Below are 23,785 nucleotides of genomic sequence, written 5' to 3'. Positions count from 1 at the left end.
ATATAAATTTTTTCAGTTGCAACTACAGATTGCAGATGTTACTTTTCAGGATGAAGATCTTTTCCTTTCGTTCATAAATCATATCACTTGAGACATTTCATTTTATCGTAAAAAGAGCGTACTTTGTTTTCTTCTGACCAAGCGTATTTCATCACTTGACGTGAAATTAACTAACTAAAATAAACGAAAAATATATTATCATTTAGCTAAGCTCTGAATTCCCTACAGATTCAAAAAAAAAAAAATTATCCCCGGCTGTACACTAGTCAAGGATGGAACCCGGATCAACTGCTTGGGAGAACACATTCAACCATTGAACCACAAATGTGTGCCGTGCTTAGACCTATTAATTGCGAAACGACATTACTACAATACTACTTCTAAGCTTTAAATATCTCAACAGCGTGTGTAGATTGGAGACATTACTTTTGAATCATTATTTGACATGAACTCTTATTTCATTGTTTGACTTGAAATTAACGAAATAAAATAAACGAAAATCGAAGCGTTCTTACTCATTTAATGCATGAATTCTCTGCAATTTCAACAAATAAAATATTAAAATACAGTGCACTGGCCTGGAATCGAACCCGGATTGCCCGCTTGGGAGGCGAGCATTCTACCATTGAACCACCAGTGCGCGTCACGGTTTTTTCTCAAAATAATTCTCAACCCAGTCCCACTAATTCTGAAACGACATTAATACATTAGTATTCCTAAGCTTTAAATATTTAAACTGCGCGTGTAGATTGGAGACATTATTTTTGAGTTATTACTTGACATGAACTCTTATTTCATTGTTTGACTTGAAATTAACGAAATGAAATAAACGAAAATCGAAGCGTTTTTACTCATTTAATGTAAAAATTCTCTGCAATTTCAACAAATAAAACATTAAAATACAATGCACTGACCGGGAATCGAACCCGGAACGCCCGCTTGGGAGGCGAGCATTCGACCATTGAACCAGGGCCGGATTTAAGCTTGGCGGGGCCCTAAGCTACTGAAAATGATGGGGCCCTTTTAAGTTAAATTCTATTTCTATACACCTGAAGTAAACTGTCGTATTTTTTATTGCTGAATATTAACATTATATTATTAAAAATTTGATAATATTGCTTGATTGTTAAATATATTGGTTGTGATGGGACTATAATGTAGAGCCTTTCTATTATTGCACATATTTTTTGAACGAGAAAAAAAACAGAAACTCATTTTAAGAACATCATAAGCACATTTTAAGAACACAGTAAAGATTTGGCATGTTAGAAGAACCATTATATGTTTAACAGAGTTTTTTTTTCTTGAAATTCTGAATATATGTTATTTGGAATTTTAAATGATTTATTTACTTATTTATTTATTTTTTACGATTTTTTTTTTTAACGTTGCGTTTCGCTTTGCTCCTCTATGACTTAGAAACATGAAATTATGAAGGTGTGTCAAAAATAAGCAAGGAGTTAGAAAGAACATAAGAAAATACAATTTGATTATTAGTTTCATTTTTTTTATAACCGCCGTTGAACAACCGACTTAATTTTGAGTTTACGATTACAAATGTTTAACTCCGTATAATATTGAATAATAATCTTATAATTCTGAACTCAATCCAGAAGACAAGAGAATTGGATCAGTACCCAGAGGTATTGATTTGTTGTGAGAACTTAGAGGACTTTGTGACCACGGCAGATTTAACATGCACCAGTCACCATTTTATACATGGGTATTCTTCGGATTCGAAATCCAATTCTCACGAACACGAGTTCAACGCCCTACCAAACAGGCTATCCCGGCCAAATTATTAGTTTATTTTATAATAGTCATTGAACAGCCAACCGAATTTCGAGTTTACGACTACTAATGTTCTACCATTGAACCACCAGTGCTTACCATGCTCGCCTCTCATAACAATTGTCAAGCCAGTTCAGCTAGTTCTGAAACGACATTAATACAATAGTATTCCTAAGCTTTAAATATTTCAACTGTGTGTGTAGATTGGAGAGATTACTTTCCAGTCTTTATTTGACACGAATTTTATTTCATTGCTTGAAGTGAAATTAACGAGCTGAAATAAACGAAAATTGAAGCGTTCTTACTCACTTATTGCACCTCTGTATTCTCTACAACTTCAACAAATAAAACATTAAAATACAATGCACTGGCCGGGAATCGAACCCGGATCGCCCGCTTGGGAGGCGAGCATTCGACCATTGAACCACCAGTACTTACCATGGTAGCTTCTCACAACAATTCTCAACCCAGTCCAGCTAGTTCTGAAACGACATTAATACAATAGTTTTCCTAAGCTTTAAATATTTCAACTGTGTGTGTAGATTGGAGACATTACTTTCCAGTCTTTATTTGACATGAATTTTATTTCATTGCTTGAAGTGAAATTAACGAAAATTGAAGCGTTCTTACTAACTTAATGCCCCTCTGTATTCTCTACAACTTCAGCAAATAAAACATTAAAATACAATGCACTGGCCGGGAATGGAATCCGGATCGCCCGCTTGGGAGGCGAGCATTCTACCGTTGAGCCACCAGTGCTTACCATGCTTGCCTGTCATAACAATTCTCAAGCCAGTCCAGCTAGTTCTGAAACGACATTAATACAATAGTATTGCTAAGCTTTAAATATTTCAACTGTGTGTGTAGATTGGAGACATTACTTTCCAGTCTTTATTTGACATGAATTTTATTTCATTGCTTGAAGTGAAATTAACGAGCTGAAATAAACGAAAATTGAAGCGTTCTTACTCACTTAATGCACCTGTGTATTCTCTACGACTTCAACAAATAAAACATTAAAATACAATGCACTGGCCGGGAATCGAACCCGGATCGCCCGCTTGGGAGGCGAGCATTCTACCACTGAACCACCAGTGCTTACCATGCTTGCCTCTCATAACAATTCTCAAGCCAGTCCAGCTAGTTCTGAAGCGACATTAAAACAATAGTATTCCTAAGCTTTAAATATTTCAACTGCGTGTGTAGATTGGAGACATTAGTTTCGAGTCATTATTTCACAAGAACTCTATTTCATTACTTAACGTGAAATTAACGAGCTGAAATAAACGAAAATTGAAGAGTTCATTGTGATTTTGAACTGATAGTTATATTAATCTAAATTATGTTAATTTCATGTTTTCCTGTTATTATTATCGAAAATTGTTTAGAAATAGTTTTTTAAAATTTTTTTATTGAAATTTAATGATGGTGACTACTTACCTGACCGAGTTTGTCATGTTAGTAAGGACAGTGATTATGGTGCGCTCTGTATAATAAAAGTAATTTTTATCTGAAAATTTTACAGTGATATTTCCTTTTAAGCAAACTTAATGAAAAAGATATTAAAATAAATTTTTAATCCCGTAGCAAAAAGTTCAAATTTATTTCCAAACTACTTAAGAAAAAATGATCTAAGAAGAGAGGAAACAAAAAAGATCGATATTTAAGACCTTTTTTGGTTATAGCAATATAAAAAAAGTTATGAAGAAATATGAAATTCTTGTATGCAGTCCACCGTTTATTCCTTTATTAGTATGCCTTTACCAGATAACGATTTATTTTTATAATGAAAAAAGAAAAAAAAGAAACTAAAGCTTTTTTTTTCCAGTTCTTTTTTTCCCCAATCTAGAGTTATACCTCTTTTAGATTTCGAGGATTCGTTATCTTTGATGGGAAATTTGATAAGGAAAAAATATAAGCGGATTAAAAGGCAATTTTTTATTCCCTTTGGTTGAAATCTTCTCTCTTTTTTTGGATATATTCAGAATATATTTTATGCCAGAAAAGGGTATTTTGTATTTTTAAAATATTTCAATACTTATGGTTATGTTAAAAAAAATTGAAATGAAGCGTTTTATACTTTTATTAAGGTAGTATTTTAAATTTTAATGTTTAACAAATTCGATTTTATTAACTCTTCAACAAATAGAATAGAATTCAACAAAGCTAAAGAAAAAAAAAACAATTTACTTAACAAAACACGGAAAACGTTCTTTATTTGGTTATATACAAGTTTTCGATACTACTAAGTTGTTGTTGTTGTTCCTTATTGTCCAAATGTCTGACGGAGTCAGACAAGATCCAATAGGTTGTTTTCCTTTAAAAAGTCGATGAATAGAATTGGAGTAGCGTATAAGTCCGCCTTGTTGTTACTCTTGTTGTTGTTTCTTATCCTCCAATTGTCTGACCAGACAAGAACCAATAGGTTGTTGTCCCTCAAAAAGTCGATGAAAAGAAGTGGAGTAGCGTTAAGTCCTCCTTGGAAAGTCCCAAGCAGTCAAGGATATGTTCGGCAGAGGCCTGCTGGGCTTCACATTTGGAGCAGACTGCATAAGTCTTTCTTCCTTCAAAGTACGAGAGACTATTCGTGTGTCCACTTGCCAATCTGGAAATTGCTGTTTGAGACACTCTATCACCTATATGAACAAGTGAAGAGCCCGGTTCCTTGGCCGCATACCAGTTATGAGAGGGGGGGATCCTCCACTCTTTTGATTTTGGACTGATTCTCTGAGTAGGTAAGGGCTAAGGACAAAGGTGCTGAATGACTACAGCCCTCCTTGGTCAAGCGATCCGCTTGCTCATTGTCAAAGATGTCAACGTGTGATGGTATCCCCTGAAGATGAACGTCGTGGTACTTTGAAATAAGTTGAAGTTTAAGAAGGATGCTTGTTTTGTCTCCAACTTTAGTCCAATTTTAGACCATAAACTAGTGATTCATTACTTAACCATTATTTAATGCCTGGTAACTCTGCCTCTGGACTGGATAACTACGTTGCTTTGGACAGAAAACCTGCCCACAAGGCACCTAGTTTAATTCACTCACTTAGGATTGGATGTGTAAATCAACTGACGATGCTGATTTCGGCGTTTTAATTGCTGTTCCAACAACAGATTTTCCACATGGTTCAAGTCAGGTGATTTTGCAGGCCAGATGTATTAGGAACATATAAAGTCTCACAATTCTTCAAACCTGTTGAATTTTGTCCTCTCGTAAAAATAGAGGACAGTATACTCACAATGAACATACTGACTTGATAGGCAAGCATTCAGAATGTAAAGATAAACATGGTGGTTCACGTTAGTGGGCGGGCTCAATCCATGATAAGAAAAACGCTCCGAAACCATCCCAGACCATCCTCCTCCGGTTTTAGACTTGAGGTCTAGTGAAATATATCCCCAAGACCTCTTAAAAAAGGCATAAAAATTAACTCCTTCAGCTTTGACAAAAATTATTACGTGCGGCATAATAAGTATGTATCATTTTTAATGTATTTTTTTTAATAAATATCATCATTGAAAATGCTCTAAAATACTGTGTCTCGGGATCTATAATAATCTAGATTATGTCTACTCCAATTGTTATTCTGACAAACTTCATCGTATAATTCACCTTTTAGTTAACATAGAACAATAACTCACCGAACTTTGTCTTACAATTCACCATTTAGTTGAAATCCAGAAATACCTACAGAAATTCATATATTTATGAAAAATTCTAAATATTCAAAGAACTCTTTCTTGGAAAGCATTAAAGTAGCAAGCTCTATATTTGTCTCAGATTGCAGGTAATTTAGTTAAGTAAAAAATAACAAATTATATATTCTACTTAAGATCAATACTTGAGGAGATATTTGGAAAAAAGGGAAAATAATTTAGTAGTCTTTTTTAAAAATAGAGGCGCACGCGGTGGTTAGAAGAATTGGAAAACTAATACAACCAATACAAAAAATCAAGAAATCAAAACTACCTTACCTTTTGTAGCCATTCATGATAATTTGACTGAACTATTTTACGTTCAATTAGTTTAATTTTACATGCCATGCACTTAAATACGAAGGAAATAATTAATATTTAGTTCTTCTGTGTGGTAAAAGTTTAAATGTGCCCTTTTTAAATAAATTACTAGAGCAAAATTTTTCGAAAATTGTAAGAAAAGTGTTAGAATATAATATTTTCATCTCATATTAGTGCAGGTTTCCCTATTTTAAATCCAATTATACTCTTATTATTATATTCTTTCCTAAAATAATTCGCAATAAAAACTTAAATATAAATAAAGTTAAAACGCAAAAATTATGAACAGTTTAAATTTATTAAAATATTTAAGATCAATCACTCTTCCATAAATAGCTAATATAAAGAGAAACTTTTAACACCCAGAAGAAATTTGATATGTGTCATATTTAAATGAGTGCTCAATTTTAATTCTAATTTAAATTCATTTACACAATTCATTAAAAATGATTGCTCGCATCGAATAAAATACTTTGAAACAAAATTCAGAAAATTAAATCAAGTATTTCCTTTTCATTGCTTTATTTTAACATTCTTTTGAGCACTAAACTGAAAATATTTCGGTAACAGGTGTTTTAGAGATTTTTCGCTTATTCAGTACAAAAATGAAAAGCAAAGTGGAATATATAAAAGTTATGCATATTTTGATAAGACAAATTTGAACGGAGGCCATAAAAGTAACAGAAAAACAAAAAAACGCAGTTATTTGAATCCGAAATAGGCTATGCTGAAAGGATGAGATTCAGGAGGTTTTTTTTTTGTTTCAACGGAACGGGAAGGGATAAAAAAAAATCCCTTTTGTTTCCTTATTTCCGTTGAAGTAAGTGGGAATAGTTCTTGATTTTATGTAGCCATCATTTGCACCTGCCGCAGCCACACTTTTCTGCAGACGATTGCCAATGCTGAAATCTACTCAACTTTTTTTTTGCTTGAGTTGCTATGGCAACAAGTATGATAGCCAACATTTCGCCATTGATGAAAGTGGGGGGAAATAAGAACAAAGAAGTTTTATCTCACCTGTTGACGTTGCACGATTCTGATGATTTTAAATAAATTATACTGCGCCTTTTGAAATGTTCCTTGCTGCAATTTAAGAATAACATTGTTTTTCTTTTTAGGAAAGTACTTATTGAGTTTTGTGTTATAACACGTTCCCCTTTTCCATTTTATTTTTCAGATATAGAATGTTTCTAAAATATCGTCAGGTGTTTGGAAACTTTGTACTTAAAAGCTTTAATATTAGTTTGGTAAAAAATTTCTACTAGATTAAATATGAGCAAAAGGAAATGCATCATACAATGTAAATAATGCTGAATTTGAACTCTATGTAAAAATATTTCCAGAAAGCATGCAACCTTGTATCGGAACTTTCTTTTTATTATCACAAAAATGTTTGTACTAAAAACCTTTTTTCTATAAAGCAAAAATATTATAGTTTCAAACCTTTCATTCTAATAGGATGAAAAAAAAATATTTTTTAAAGCTTTTTTTAAAAGTATTGTCACTTAGATCCATATTGATGTTTGAGCTGACGTCACACTAGCGATAGGATCAAATTAAATTGTTCATTAAAATTTCAAGACAAGGTGGATTTTAGCTCAGCATACAAAAATTTGCGAAAAGAAACCTTATAATTACCTAGATTTAAGATTATTTTCATCTTGAGACTAGCTTTATTAAAGGATGTTTTCATATTTGAAAATCCTAAGTCAACCTCAATTTAAGGTTGTTTTCCAAGGTTTTGTATTAGGGTAATGTGGGTAGAATAGAGCAGATTGGCACAGATCTCGTTTGAAGGTCAGAAGGTTTACACGTAAACCATATGACAAACCTCTGTAGGTTTACGTTAAAAGGTTTTTGCTGAGTGAAAATAAACATTATTTTGCAATCTGGGATTAGGACAGAAGTCACCAATCTTATGATCTTGGGCATAAGCCTATTGTTTCACGTGTTTCCGTCGCTATGCAACCATGATAAAAATATTTTAGTTTAGTTTTCAATTATAAAAAATATAAATTACAGCTGTGAATTTGCCTTGAACTTGTCCAAGCGTTATTACATGCACATAATTGGGTATACTACGCATAGCCTACGTCACAGGTTGTGTTATTCCTACTAAATTTAACCCATGAACGGCATAATATGTAAATTCGTGAAAAAAAGCGTTCGACAAAATACTAAAATAGAGATCTATCGACAAAGACTACACACTTCTGCCTAGCTTATGCTCTTTCTGGTTATTTCAGTTTCCGTTTTTAAAAGCGCTGTATGTTGAGCCATCTCAGATAGATTTGGCATGTGACATTTTTATCGGCAATCATTGGTCGATTTTCTAACGTTGCCATTCGGAGAGTTGTAATGAGGCTTTTTTTNTTGTACTAAAAACCTTTTTTCTATAAAGTAAAAATATTATAGTTTCAAACCTTTCATTCTAATAGGATGAAAAAAATTATTTTTTGAAGCTTTTTTTAAAAGTATTGTCACTTAGATCCATACTGACGTCACACTAGCGATAGGATCAAATTAAATTGTTCATTAAAATTTCAAGACAAGGTGGATTTCAGTTGAGCATACAAAACTCTGCGAAAAGAAACCTTATAATTACCTAGATTTAAGATTATTTTCATCTTGAGACTAGCTTTATTAAAGGATGTTTTCACGTTTGAAAACCCTAACTCAACCTCAATTTAAGGTTTTGCATTAGGGTAATGTGGGTAGAATAGAGCAGATTGGCACAGATCTCGTTTGAAGGTTAGAAGGTTTACACGTAAACCATATAACAAACCTTTGTAGGTTTACGTTAAAAGGTTTTTGCTGAGGGAAAATAAACATTATTTTGCAATCTGGGATTAGGACAGAAGTCACCAATTTTATGATCTTGGGCACAAGCCTATTGTTTCACGTGTTTACGTCTCTATGCAACCATGATAAAAATATTTTAGTTTTCAATTGGGTATAATATAAAAAAAACACAACTACTTCCACTTAGTAGGAATAACATTTACCATGACGCAATGCTAAATTCTATGCCACTATCCACATAAATGCCACTATCCACATAAATCAATTATTAATCAAAAATCGAATATCAATTACTTTTCTTTATAATGCAATAAAATCTCGCGAGCAGCTATTTAAACGATCAAACACTTCGTTTGTTTATTTGTGGTTTGAAGTTAGGCTCGCAGAAAATGCCGTTCATGGGTTAAATTTAGTAGGAATAACACAACCTGTGACGTAGGCTATAGTATACCCAATTGTAAAAAATGTGAATTACAGCTGTAAATTTGCCTTGAACCTTTTACTTGTCCAAGCGTTATTACAGGCACATAATTGTTGGGGACCTCAGATGCACAAAAGTTAGGCTCGCAAAGGTTGAAGATCTTAGATTCACATAGGTTAGGTGCACTAACCTTAGGTACTCAAAGGTTGAGACTTGAGGCAAACATAGGTTAGGTACACAAAGATTGGATACTCCGGTGTTAAGGAATGAACTGAAGAAACATAGCTGGTTAGATGAAGTCGATCAATCTTATATCTTAAAATCTTTTCTTCTTATCAATCATTCATCAATCAATCTTTTTTTCTTATCGATAATCTTGATTGATGAGAAAAAAAATAAAAAAAATTATTGTAGGGTAGCATTAAAGCAAATAAAGTGCAAAACCGAAATAAATACATTATTAGTGAATATTTTCATTATTTCATTATAAATGATATATATTTATTTTAGTTTTTATCTTAAACAAACAAGTTTTAAAAAAAAATGTTTGGATTTTAAAAAAAAAAGTAAAAATGAAATTTCTTAAGAAATATACTAATCTTAAGTTACTGCTAATGTGTAATGATATAATTTCAGGATTATTCTGTTAGTGCTTTGTTTATATAAAATGTTTGTCATACATAAAAGTTTCTATACAGCAATGTTTTTCAAAGAGCAATGTTTTTATAGAGATGTTGCATGACGTTGCATTTATAGAAAAAATTGTGGTGAATTCACAGAAAAATTAACTAAACGTAATTTTCTTATAAACTAAAAAAATATTCAATTTTCGTCGAAAAATAAGATCGTAAAAAATAACAAATATTAACTTGGAAATATACTTAATTGTACTACACCCGGGCTAGCAGTAGCAATTAACTCCTAGAAAATGTTCTTTAACAGCTTCTGCAACTAATTTTTTTCTACAGTTACTTTGGAATTTAGGAAAAGATATCGAATTTTACGGTGCCGTTTCATTATTCTCTAAGCCGTATTCTAAAACAAATTCAGCTTCGTTTTATTTATCGTTAAAAAATCGTTAACAACAGGGTCTTTAAAAATGTTAACGATGTTCTGAACATAACCCTCTCACAGCTTCCAGCTCTCCTAAGCCAGGAAAAACCATACGTGTTCCTTGAAAATCCGAATCGTAAACAGCCCTCTCTAGAGTCGTAAATTAAAAATAATATGTTATAAAGAGCCTGCGTTCTAACGGAGAAGGAATGAAAATTAATGCCGCGCTATCGAATGAGCCTCAAATGATCCAACCGAGACATCAGAGATAATAAAGAAAGAAAAAAATTAAATAGAACTATCTGGCATCAGAAGTTTATGTCCTAAAACCTGACCGTTACCAGATAGTGGAAGCAAATATTTACTCGCTATAGCTCAATTTATGCTCAATTAGGCTTAAAATGAGGAATGCAAAACATGGTCTTTGGAGCTTTTAATTCGATCCAAAATAGAATTTCATTTGAAATGGAGAAACGAAAAAAAAAAAAAAACTTTGAATATTAAGACTAATTAGCAACTGTATTAAATGCAATTTCTGTGTTACAAGTGTACTAGTCAAAAGAATTTTAGTTATTTTTGCAAATAAAACATGCAATGTTGAAAAATATAAAAACGAAATATTGAAATATATAGTTCTAAATCGCAAGAAGAGAAAAAGGAAGTAAATATTTTTTAAAGCCGATCTAGAATTACTTTTTAAAGATTAGCGTTCAGATCTTCACTCAACTTTTTTTTAAAGATCAATAAGGTTTATCAAGGATTCTAAAAGTGTATACTATAAGTCTTAAATTGCAGGTTTTATACTCTATTCGAAAGGAAAATGAAAATATAGTTCATTACCTTATAAAATGCTAAATAATTATTTGTCAATTAGTTACCTGCAAGTGACGTCAGCGTGTCTATCGATCCTGATTAGTTGTTTAAACGTGGCATTTGTTCATACTAGTAGTTGTTCTTTCCATTGTACTTTGAGTAAGCCTAGTCCGTAAAATGTGAAATATCTTAAGTGACACTTTCTATATTGTTTCACAAAGAAAGATTAAGTTTATTTCTTACGTAACGCAAAGACATGGACGAAGTCATGTAGAACCCAAACAAACTATGCTACAAAATTGCCAGATACACGAAACAGAAATAATCCTGATTCCTATAAAATAACAAATAATAAATCTATTTAAAATAAAAGACGTAGATAAGAAAGAATTATATTTTGACCAATTTTATAAGCGATACGGCGTGATATTTAATTAACTTCACGTTAATTAACATTCTAACTTATGTGGAGAAAATTAGCTAGACATTTGCCAACAATATCCAGAATATTAACACGCCATATTGTTTATAATATTAACACGCCATACTGCTTTTTTTCATTTCATATCAGCTCGCGCTGAGGTCATAAGTCAGGTGTTCGTGCATCAGTGATCTTCTTCTTCTTGAGTTGCCTATTGCGACATAAATTAAATTTTTTTTAACTTCAAAATCTTAAATTAAACTTTCTGGTATATTGTACAGAAATATATAATTAAAATATTTCATTACTGAACTCGTATTCTTTAAACCTGACTACATTGGAATTTTTTATGAGCACTGATTAAAAAACTGATTACTTATTGTCTAGTTATTAGGATTAAAAATGAGACCCATATTTTAATGTTGATTTGAATCGTTTTTTATACCCTAACAAACTCTCCAACAGTTCACAAATATATAGTAAACTGTTTAATTTTTAAATGCAATCTTTGAAAACCGCTCAGTGGTGCCGTTACCAGTAATCTCAACGCTTGTAAGACCCGGAAGCAACTTCTTTTTTTTCATTTCATTATGATTTTCTTTTGTATTACAAATTACTGGATACAGATATAAACTAGCAAATTGTTTCGCAACCAAAGAAAAAGGTTAGTAAATGATTTTGAAACTTTGAGTTTTAACTCTGAATGCTTAGTGATCAAACTAACAGACAAACGATTATCAACGCATAGACCACTCATTATTATGCAGCGTATTTATTCAGAGAAAACAATTTTGATAAAACTACCTAACTGTATGGTCGTAATTACATTTTTGGTAAAAAAAACAGCAACATAATGCTTATATTAAAAACCAAAATAATGTATTTAAATAATTCATTTGGTAATTTTTCCGTTTATATGATAACGTTTTTAAAACTTCTGAACACATTTAGTAAAAAATATTAAATTAAAAAATAAATTTAACCGAATAAATATTTTTTAGGCCATGCTCTACTCTATCATGGTGCAATTATAAAATTTTACCACATTTATCAAATATTATAAAGCCATATTTCATTGCTAATTTTACCAAAATCATTAACAAAGCGCTTCGGTAAGAATTACCTAGCTTTTTGGTGTTCCCATCGAGGTACATGGTAAATATTATCATATTATGGTAGTTTTGACTATACTTTTTCCCCCAGTGTAGTAGCAAGTTAAATAACATATATTTTTAGAACTGTTATTAATAGTCAAAAATATATTTTTGACTGTTTGCACCTGATGCTTTTAAACAAGCAGAATTTTATCCGCAGCAACTAGGCCCATCTTATGAAGCCTCAGTTCCTAGCTTCTGGGTACATACTAATAAGTCAATCTCATGGTCAGCTGAACGGAGATTCGAATATCAGCGTTGACATCACAATATTTCTTTCATTCCTTCAACACAGTTTCAGTGATTCATTTCAGACACCCCGATTGGTGAACCTGGACTATTGGAATATGAAACTCTCATTCACGCATAGTAGACAGTACCAGAAAGCTGCTTAACACAAATTTCCCATTTCCCACGATAGGTGGCACAACCAGATAATCTAATTTAGCCACATTCCATGGTTCATTTAAAAAAACACAACTTAATTACAACCTAAGTCTAATGTCTATTTCTAACGAAAAGCCTAACATACCTATCTCCAATTAAATTCCATTCTTAAGGTTTTGAAACCATGCTATTTTGTGCAAGAAGCCGCATAATTTTACGGTTTTTTAACCATGCTCGTTGTAAAAGTAAAGGCTTGTTCAAAACCAACCATATAATTTTGTCTTCACGGTTTCTTAACCATATTTGTTGTAAACGCTTCTCTACCGTAAAGGTAAAGACTTGTTCAAAACCGTAAACTTTACGGCTAATCGGATGGACAGACTGCTGAAAATTCTATTAATGTGCAAATCTGTAGCAATTAGATGTAGCATTTTAAATATTAATTTAATTAAATTATATTAATTTTCGCACCCTAATATGTATACTTTCTTGACTTAAATTTAAAAATATTGATAAATATATCATTCTGGAACACACTGTATACTCAAAACATTTATAGAAATATTAAAATGGCTCTTTTGTTTATGATTCTTTTTCACGGACTATAAACAGATTACATTTTTTCATCTCTGTATTTATTCTAATACTGAGGCAGAAGCTTTGAAAACATTTCACCTTTCTTTCAGAAAAAAAGGTAAAATGCTTGCCTATTAATGAACAAATTCAAAGAAAACTATAAAACTGATAAAAATACGGTGGAAAAAAAAAGCAAACAATCACAGGATAGCAATCCTGTAAAAAGATCTTTACTATTTTTCTGTAAGAATAAGAAATACAGATAAAAATGTTGTGCTTTTTTTTCCAGCTTTCCGGCAAAGTAGGCAGGAACAGCTTCTGATTTTATGTCGTACTCATATGCAGCTGTTTCAACCGCTCTTTTTTTTTTTTTTTTTNTTTTTTTGAGATGATTTTCAGTCAAGCCGAAATCCACTAAAACATTTTACGTTGCTATGGAAACTGACACGATTGCAAGCAGATATTTTTGTTGAAACATCCATATCAAAGGCTGATCTTATTCAAACCTGTTATTACCTGTTCACGTTGCTTGTTCTATTGTAATACCATCTGATCATCCGTATTTCATTCGGTTGAAAAAAAAAATGGCAAAAATTTATAAACCAGTATTAATCGACCTTAATGCAATCATGAGTTATATACCGACATAATTAAACCAGTTAAAATGATCTCAACTTCTTTTTGTCATTATTTGTTGCCAATCACGATTTACTTAAGTTGTTGGATAGTTCAATTACCGTTGATTTTACATTATTTAGGTTCGTTGAAACACGTTTCAATTGGGTACTTGCAACTCTAGAAGAAGTGAAGTGATTATGCCTAATTATGGGATTTAAATAAGATTTAATTGGATACCTGTAAGCCGAAGTCAAGCATCACTGGCTACGGTCAGTGTGCGGGTGGGTGACCACTTGGATCAGTCTGCGTAGGGACCGAGGGTGTGCGGTATTGGTCCTCGTTAGACTGTGCTACCGTAAAGTGCTCGACTTCGCGCGCAGGTCGTCGGGCTACCGAAGCGGGGGGTGCCATCCCTTCCGCAGAGGATCAAAATTGTGATGGCATGTCTTCGGATCATCCTCCGGGATGTTTCCCAGACCGTCACCAATAGCCCATTGTGCAGCTCTAGTGCGACGTAAAGTAACAACAACAACAACAACAACAACATACCTGTAAGCGACGTCACGCGAAATGTGTCGAACCTGATTGGCTACCGAATACACAAATGAAATGATTTGCCTACCGTGACGTCACTAACAGATAGCCAATCAGAGTAAATACAAACAAAGTTTGAGCTTGTGGATTCAGATAGAATTAGAAATGCTAATTGTGAGATGTCACTTTTAAATACCATCTAAATTTTTTTAATTGAATTTCCTGGCACACTCAGTAAAAAGATAATTAGAGAATACGCAAAAAACTCCCATTGTGACTCGTTTTTAATTAAGCTTAAGAATCAACATTTTTTGAGTAATTGGAAAATAAAAACGTAAGCAGTTTGATTTGCAACAATGCATATTGCTTAACAAATGAGAAAAATTTGTTTTTTTCTTTTCTTCATCTATACTTCTCGAACGAACTGATTTTTTTTAAACGTTTTTAAAGATTAGGGCTGCTGCTCCTTACACCCGCTGTTAAAATTACAAGATCCTTAGTTTAATCGGTATTAGTCTTCCTTTTATTATTTTAAAATAGTGTTAAATATCCATAGGGCCCGTTCAAAAAGTACGTACACAAATATGGAGAAATTTTAACCCCCTCCCCCCTTTCGTACATTACCGTACATAATGTCTTACTCCCCCCCCTTAGAGTACGTAAATTTTATTAGTCTGCCACCCTTTTTCATAAAAATTAAAATAATTATGTTTTAAATAAAATTAAATATTTAAAATAATTTATTCATTTAAATTATTTAAACAATAACACTCAACGAGGAAATGCCACCAATCGGGGAAAGTTTGGTGTTTGCAATTTTTTATTTTGCGAGACAACTTTTTTTGAGAACTGATTTACTCATTCTAACAAGTGATCGCCGTGTGAAAAAAAATACAAGAACAAACATATGTATAATACATGTGTAGGAAAAAGTCAAATTTAAATTTGGTGTATGCTTATAATGTACGTACTTTGTATAATACCTCCCCCCTCCCCATCGTCCAAAACCGTACAAAATAACAAATTCCCTACCCCCCTTTGGGATTTACGTACTTTTTGAACTGCCCCATATATTCTAGGAAATAATTAGCTTTACAAAAATATGGTAGATAAACTTGCGGATCAAGTTATTTATGTTATTCTATGTAAAATCAGAAAAAAAATTCTTAATTTTCTTATAAAAACACTACTTTTTTTTTTTGCAAAGAAATTATTCCTAATATAATATTTTGCAGACAAGCATAAATTAAAGCTATATTTTTACATTCAAAGTGATGAATCTGTTAGTCAACAATTTCAGCAGATTAGGAGTTCGTTCCTTGGCTGGTAAGAAACGAAACTTTTAGCTCTATACAGTAAAAACGATTTTGATGCGGAGTAAAAAAGTGAAATTTGAGAGAAGCTTCGCCAAGTGTAGTAACTGATTCCGATATCCTTATCTTTTGTAACCCGAATCTGAAACATTTTTAAGCTGATTGTCCTAACTGTCTTCATGGAAACTTTAAAATTTGTTTAATCAAAAAATAGTGAATGCTTCTTCAAAATATATTACTTCGAAATCAAATTATCTAAATTTATATCAAAATTGGTTTAAAACGAACAAATCCAATCGGCGAACTATTCAAATGCAATTATAAAACTGAAATGTATATGTTTCACTATTTTTCTAACTGTAATAAATTACTCTTAAAATAAAACAAAAGGAAAACTGTCTAGACTAATTGGTTAATTCTTCTCTAGCTTTAATTTATATAGATAAATCAACTATCCGTAAATTGATCTTATTAGTTTTAATAATTAAATGATGTTTCTTAAGCTAACTTTGCTTTGTACGAGTTGTAAAAAATTTCTAATTGCTTCATATTAAAATTTTTTTATTTCCATAATTTTTAATTTGTAATATACTAAGCAAATAAGCTGTCTGACCGTTAAGAAGTAAAGATTTTAAACATACTAAGTACTAGATCATAAGCTTTACTTTTTTGAGCATTTTAAAGACCCAATTTTTATTTATTTATGTATTTTTTTGGTTTATGGGTAGTTTTTTTAAATCATAAGAACGATTCTAGTAAAAACGCTAATTATAAAAAAAAAAGAAATTCAATTTAGGATAAAAATAAACATTTAATTTAATTTTACAATATCTAATTGGGGTTCCTCTTTGATAACCCTCTTTACAAGTTGAAAACGGGCTGGGCTTGGCTGGTTGGCAGAGCGCTGGATTCACGTTCGTGGGAACGGGAGTTTGTATCTAGCCGGCCGAAGATCCCCCTCGTAGTAAATGGCGACTGGTGGGTCACAAAGTCCTCCATGTTGCCATAACGAATTATAACTCTGGAGATACTGAACTGGAGATTGATCTTTCTCTTGTTTGGTTTAAAATTGGGATTTGTGGATGAATGAATGGGCTTGCCCTACAAACGGGTGTGATAAATGGTTGTAGCAGAAGTTGAATTATTGACCATAGATGACGCTCCTGGAAGAAAAGAACAATCATACTCGTTGCCATAATGGCCTACAATAATTACAACAACAAGTTGAAAACAGTTTTTCGTTGTTAGAACTACCGTATACTTTTTTTAACAGTATTTAAACCCATATTGGTTTTATATTTTTACAGGTTTATTTAGTTAGTTTATTGTTTTAGTGTTTGTCTTTTTATAAGTATCCATATCAATATCTACACTGCAGGTCTGCCTTACAGGCCCTCAGCAAAGGTACCTCAAGCCTTGTCCTGAATATCATAGAACAACTTGGACAACTTCAGCGTCTCCGGAAAAATTGCTTCTTGCAGTGGATTCCCGCCCATGTGAACTTAGAGTTCAATGAAATAGCTGATTCCTTGGCTAAAAATGCCAGAGATCTAAATCAAAATTCAATCCCAACCACGTTGGCAGATGCAAATGCTTATGCAAAGTCAAGACTATTCACCCCTTTAAAAATCAAAGCCCACGATCAAATAACTAATCTTGACATCGATTGGAAGACAGCCACTACTCTCATCAGACTAAGAACAAAACATCATAAAAACATGAAAATTTCTACAGTTAAGACTAGAAAATATCAAAACTGTGGCAACTGTCTTAATGTGGAACTGACACCATATCATGTTTTTAACTGCCCTGCAGTCGCTGCAGGCCTTCACCTCTTAAACTACCCCACAGAAGAGGATTCGTATTCTTTTAATGCCATAGAAATAACAAAAACTATTGAAGCACACCATGAAATATGATTCTATAGAGGATACGACACCAACCAACCAACCCTCAATATCTACAGTACAGATTTTGATAGACTGGAACAAAATAAAAGTTTTCTAAAAAAATTTTCTGGAAATATTTTTCAGTCTATTCAGTAATGGTAGATAAGTCATAAGTTAAAGCTCCCTCGATGTTGGGCTAAACATAGAAGGTTTAGTGGTTTTCGTTTCCATGTAACGCAAACCCGGAATATGGTACAAATTCGCTTCATCCTTTGTTGAGCTCTGTGTTTCCATTCCGATACTATCGTTCTATTTGAAGCAAATAGGGCCAAATTACCTTGTTTTCAAAATGACGAAGTTAAACCTTATATTTAAATTTAACATTAAATTAAATTAAATTAAATTAATTTAAATTAAATAAAATAAAATAAAATTAAATTAAATTAAATTAAATTAAATTAAATTAAATTAAATTAAATTAAATTAAATTAAATTAAATTAAAATAAAATAAAATAAAATAAAATAAAATTTCAATTAAATTTCAATTAAATTAAATTAAATTAAATTAAATTAAATTTCAATTAAATTAAATTAAATTGAATTAAAATTACGATTGATGTACAAAATAAGAATATTAAAATTCCACCTGCAAAATTTCTTAGCGTAAATAACGAGACTTAATTAACACTATTTAGTTTAACATTAAGTATTTTGAACCATAATATTTAGCAAATATGCTGTAATCTTGATAATGTGATAAAAGCGTGCATTTGTTCGTTTTAGTAAAACCATAATATCATGAAATCAAGTTAAAGAGGGTTTAGCTTGCAGGATAATATGGTTTAGTTTGTAATATAACATGGTAATTTAAATTGCATCTTATTACGGTTCCGGCAAATTTTCTGGTTTTTCCGATATTGTGATTTAACACTCTCAAAAATTTCTAACTGCTAACTATGATTAATGAATATTGCTTTAGACTTAAGTTTATTAGAATTTATTTTAACAAATAAACAATAAAACATGCATGCGCAATATTAAAACATATCGAATATAAAATGAAAATGTATATTTAACTCCGCGATAACTAAATTATGAATTAAAATTTAAATTTGTACTCGATCAGATCCTTATAAATGTAAATAAGACACTATTCGTAAAATCCTTAAGTTGAAATGTCTTTAAATGTTTGATTGTATTGATTTTGCATTGACCATTTCGAAAGCTTAAAAGTGTCACAAAGTAAATATTTTTCAACGTTCGCAAAATGAGCTTAAAATAAGAAATTCAAAGCACGTTGACTGAGGCTTTAAACTTTTCGAACAGTTTAATTTGAAGTTGAATAAAGGAGGAATACTTTAGAAAGAGGCAAACCAATGGATATCGATAGCTATAGATGTTCATCGCAATTTAAATGCTCTGTTAAAAATTGGATAATAAAATGAAAAGGCCCTTTGATTTTGAGAAGAAATGTTACAACTTACGTATTTGAAATGACTTTGTTTAGACTTTTGCTGCAAGTTGTACTGCTGTTTTCTGCATGTATCGCGTATTCCTTGTAAGGTGACAGTCAGTACTGTAGCGTATGAATCATATCCAGAAAGCATGTAACGGCAACCTTACAACAACCTTGTGTCTGTATTTTCTTTTTATTGTCAAGAAAATGTTTGTACTAAAAACCTTTTTTCAATGAAGGAAAAATATTTCAGTTACAAACCATTCATCCTAGAAGGATTAAAATTTACTTCTTAAAGCTTTTTTAAAAAATATTGTCTCTAAGGTAAAATAGTCACTTAGATAATGATGTTTTGACTGATGTTACACTAGCGATAGGATCAAATTGCATTGTCCATTGAAATTTAATGACAAGGTGGATTTTAGCTCAGCATACAAGACTTAGCGAAAGGAAACTTTAAGATTATTTTCACCTTAAAACTAGCCTTATTAAAAGATTTTTTCACGCTTGAAAACCCTAAGACAACCTTGACTTAAGGTTTTTATATAGAAGGTTGTTTTCCAAGGTTTTGCATAGAATAGAGCAGATTGTCACAGATCTCGTTTTAAGGTTGGAAGGTTTACACGTAAACCGCATAAAAACCTTTTTAGATTAACATTTAAAGGTTTTTTGAGTGAAAATAAACCTTATTTTGCAACTTGGGACAGTAAGCAATGTCCTTTTATACCCACAGATGGCGGTCAGCGATGTTTAATTACGTTGGGTGTGATATGATAAAGTATGCCAGAGGTTGTATAGGATCTGATTGATAGCAATTCCTAATTTGTTTTGATTTACTATTTGTAATAAAAGCGTTGTTATAAAATATGTTGAATGGATAACACAACTAATTGACATAAACCTGCAATTCCCATAAAAGAAGCAAATCCTCACAAGTGCCATATCATAGTGCAAGTTAATCTATCGAACTCATACAATGGCATTCCTAATTTGTTCTGGTGAGTTATTTGTAATAAAAGCGTTGTTATAAAATATGTTGAATGGATAACACAACTAATTGACATAAACCTGCAATTCCCATAAAAGAAGCAAATCCTCACAAGTGCCATATCATAATGCAAGTTAATCCATCATACACATACGGTCGCATTTCTAATTTGTTTTGATGCATTATTTGTACTAAAAGCGCTGTTATAAAATATGTTGAATGTATAGCACAACTAATTTACATAAGTCTGCAATTCCCATAAAAGAAGAAAAACCTCACAAGTACCATATCATAATGCAAGTTAATCCATCATACACATGATGAAACCATATTGTGGTTTTATTTTAACAAGGTTATGGCCCAATCTATCGTTGCAGTAGTATCGGGCAAGTTTGGTGCAAACATTGTAAATTATCAGATTGTGCATTAAATTAATCCGACATACACATGGTTACTCGATATTATGTACTATTTTAAATGGGAATTTAGTTCAATTTATTCTGCTAAAAATTTTGATGCATGTTAAACCATAATATCACGTGAGCACCACCCATCCCTGCAAGTTAATCCGTCTTATACATGTTTACAGATAGTATGTTTAATTTTAAACTGGAATATATTTCTTCCTACACCGTTTAAAATTTGATGCATGTTTGACCATGATGTCATGTAAGTTTGGTGCAACCATAGTTAGGAGTCAAGTAACTCCACATTCCTGTGCAAGTTAATCTGTTGCATACATCGTTACCCAATATTATGTTTCATGTTAAACGGGAATTGTTTCATCTTACACTGTTAAAAACTTTTTTGCATGTTATCATGCAAGTTTGGGGGCAACTATACTAAGGTGTCTGGTTGCAAAATATGAACATGCAAGTTAGTTTGTCAAACAAATGGTTACTCAGTATTGCGTTTTATTTGAATGGGAATATGGTTTAATTTACATAGTTAAAAATTAAAGTTTCATGTTGGATCAGGCTATCATGGAAGCTTGGTGCAACCATAGTAAGGCGTCATGTTGTTCCATATTGCCGTGCAAGTTAATCTGTTGTACATATTGTTACCCGAATTATGTTTCATGTTAAACGGGAATATGTTTCAATTTGCAACTTTCTTGCATGTTATCAGGTAATTTTTTAGGCAACTATAGTAAGGTGTCTGAATACACCATACTATTAAGTAAGTTAGTTCGTCAAACAAATGGTTACACAGTATTACGTTTTATTTTGAATGAGAATATGGTTCAATTTACATAGTTAAAAATCTATGCATGTTGGATCATTATCTAAGGACAATCTTTTGCAACCGTAGTAAGGTGTCAAGTGTTACCATATCACTTACCTAATCAAGTGTTACCATATCACAATTTAATCAGTCGAACAAATGGTTTCATGATATTTTATTTTATTTTGAGTAGGAATATGGTTCAATTTACACCATTAAAATTTTACAATTATGTTGGACCTTTATACAGAGAAAATGTTTTGCAACAATGGTAAGGTGCCACATTGCACCTTATAACTGTACATGTTAATCTGTTGCAGAAATGGTTTCATGATATTATGCTTTATTTTGAATAGGGATATGGTGCAATTTACACCGTTAAAAATATTTATATCATGTTTGTTTTAATTAAGTACACAACTTATATCAAGTACACAATTTATATCAAGTACACCGATTAAGTTGTAACCAAATGCTATCGAAATCTTTTGAACCACTACTCAGAAAGGAACGACTGAGAAAAAACGAAAATCCAAGAACAATTTGACAAACAGATGAAACTAATAATCGCCTTACATCTCCACTTTTTTATGTTTAAAATCCAGCATTACTCAGTAATGAGTCGTAAGAATTTGATAGCTTTTCAGTTTTTCCGTTCACGAACGATAATTAGAGACCTTTAATGTGCAAACTTTTTTACTTTACTTTTGATAAAGATTTTAAAAATATACATTTAGGGTGGTCATTACAGAAAGACTCCGCATAGTTTTCAGAGTACCTAATTCTATAAATCGAAGACGAGAATTTCCCACAATGTTGATAAAACTCCAATCACATACTAATAATAAGTGTTGTAGAATTGCTAGTGTAGGAAAGTAACACTACGCAAATGCAATATTTTTGCGAAATAAAATAAGAACGAGAAAAATAAAAACGAATATAATTCGAGCTACAATAATTAAATGAAACATCTGAAAGTACGCGAAAAATTCCACTTTCGTTTAAATGGTTCCGTGTTTAAATATCCTATTATGATAATGGAGGGAAAAAACTGGATTAAAGAGAGTGTATCTTATAAGAGAGATATTTCGAGTTAAAAGAAACTTTTATCCAATTTTCTCCTGTATTCTTTTTTAGAAACAAATTAGGTAAATGCTAACGCAATTCGTTCAAATTCCCATATAACAAAGAAGTATAATTTCGAACTTAGTTTAAGTTTAATTTAATCTTGAAACTTATAATTACAGCTTAGGATTTGAAAAATGATCGTTTTTATTAAATTGTTCCATTGTATCATCATCTATACAAAGTATATTATTTTAAATGTGGATTAAAAATTTAATAAAGATTTATGGAAGATTTTGGGACAAAATATGCGAGTATTTTGACAAAATATGTGTGTATAATAATATGTGAAAACGAATTTTATAAGTATTAAGGCACACTATTGATATTTTGATAAAACTTTTTTCTAATTTTAAAACATATAATAGTACGTATAAAAAGTGCATGTTTAATATAAATTTTTTTAGTAAAATGGTCAAGAACTATTCTGGAGTTGTATTATTAACAGAGCGAGAATAAACAAATTATTAATAGAGCGATTATAAATTTAAAAATTAATAGAGCGAGGATATATAAATTATTAATAGAGCGATTATAAACTCAAGAATTAATTTTTTATTAATAGAGGGATTATAAATTTAGGAATTAATTTTCTATTAATAGAGCGAGGATAAACAAAAACGTTATTAAAATATTTCGAACCCATTGTGTGCGAACCCAAGTCGAATTAAAAATGCCAAAACAAGTTAGATTTCCTGATAAAACTTAAAAGTGTTTCTAATTATCTACTTTTACCTATTTCTATACACTTTGCTAAATAGAATAGGCGTTTCAAGTTTACATGACTTGATTTTCCCACTCTCCGCGCTTTCACCCTCTCTTTTACCATGGTTTCGGCAAATTTTGCTTTCCCCCCTCTCCAATACGTCTCAATAAGTTATTTTGAACTATAATCGGTGTTGAACAACTGACCCGATTCTGAGTTTATGACTCTCCGTAGCCTTTTAATTTTAAACCCAAAACAGTACACATAGACATTAGCCTTCGTGTAGAACTTTTAAATGGAATTAACCCACATTGCGCAACATGGAGAGGAAAACAGCAATAACCTACAACAAAAATAACTTTTAGTAAATATTTATTATTTTTTTATTATTTTATTTAATAATAGTCAAAAACATTTTTAATTCTAAGGTATGAAATTTTTTGATCATTTTAAGGAGTATAATTTCACATGGCAAAGTACAAGATTTTAGCGAAATCGG

General features: G+C 31.4%; 3 non-coding genes across 3 annotated transcripts; all 3 read right to left on the bottom strand.

Moving 5' to 3' along the window:
• Positions 1–569: 569 nt before the first annotated feature.
• On the bottom strand, positions 570–640 carry TRNAG-CCC (transfer RNA glycine (anticodon CCC)). Its single transcript has one exon. It is a non-coding gene; the product is annotated as a tRNA-Gly (tRNA).
• Positions 641–2,154: 1,514 nt separating this feature from the next.
• TRNAG-CCC (transfer RNA glycine (anticodon CCC)) lies at positions 2,155–2,225 on the bottom strand. The gene has a single exon. It is a non-coding gene; the product is annotated as a tRNA-Gly (tRNA).
• Positions 2,226–2,818: 593 nt separating this feature from the next.
• Positions 2,819–2,889, bottom strand: TRNAG-CCC (transfer RNA glycine (anticodon CCC)). The gene has a single exon. It is a non-coding gene; the product is annotated as a tRNA-Gly (tRNA).
• Positions 2,890–23,785: the final 20,896 nt, after the last annotated feature.

This window comes from Parasteatoda tepidariorum, chromosome 6 (genome assembly GCF_043381705.1).
Source record: "Parasteatoda tepidariorum isolate YZ-2023 chromosome 6, CAS_Ptep_4.0, whole genome shotgun sequence".
NCBI classification, from domain to species: Eukaryota; Metazoa; Arthropoda; class Arachnida; order Araneae; family Theridiidae; genus Parasteatoda; species Parasteatoda tepidariorum.
Note: the sequence above shows the minus strand (reverse complement) of the source record. Positions and strands in the feature narration are given on the sequence as shown.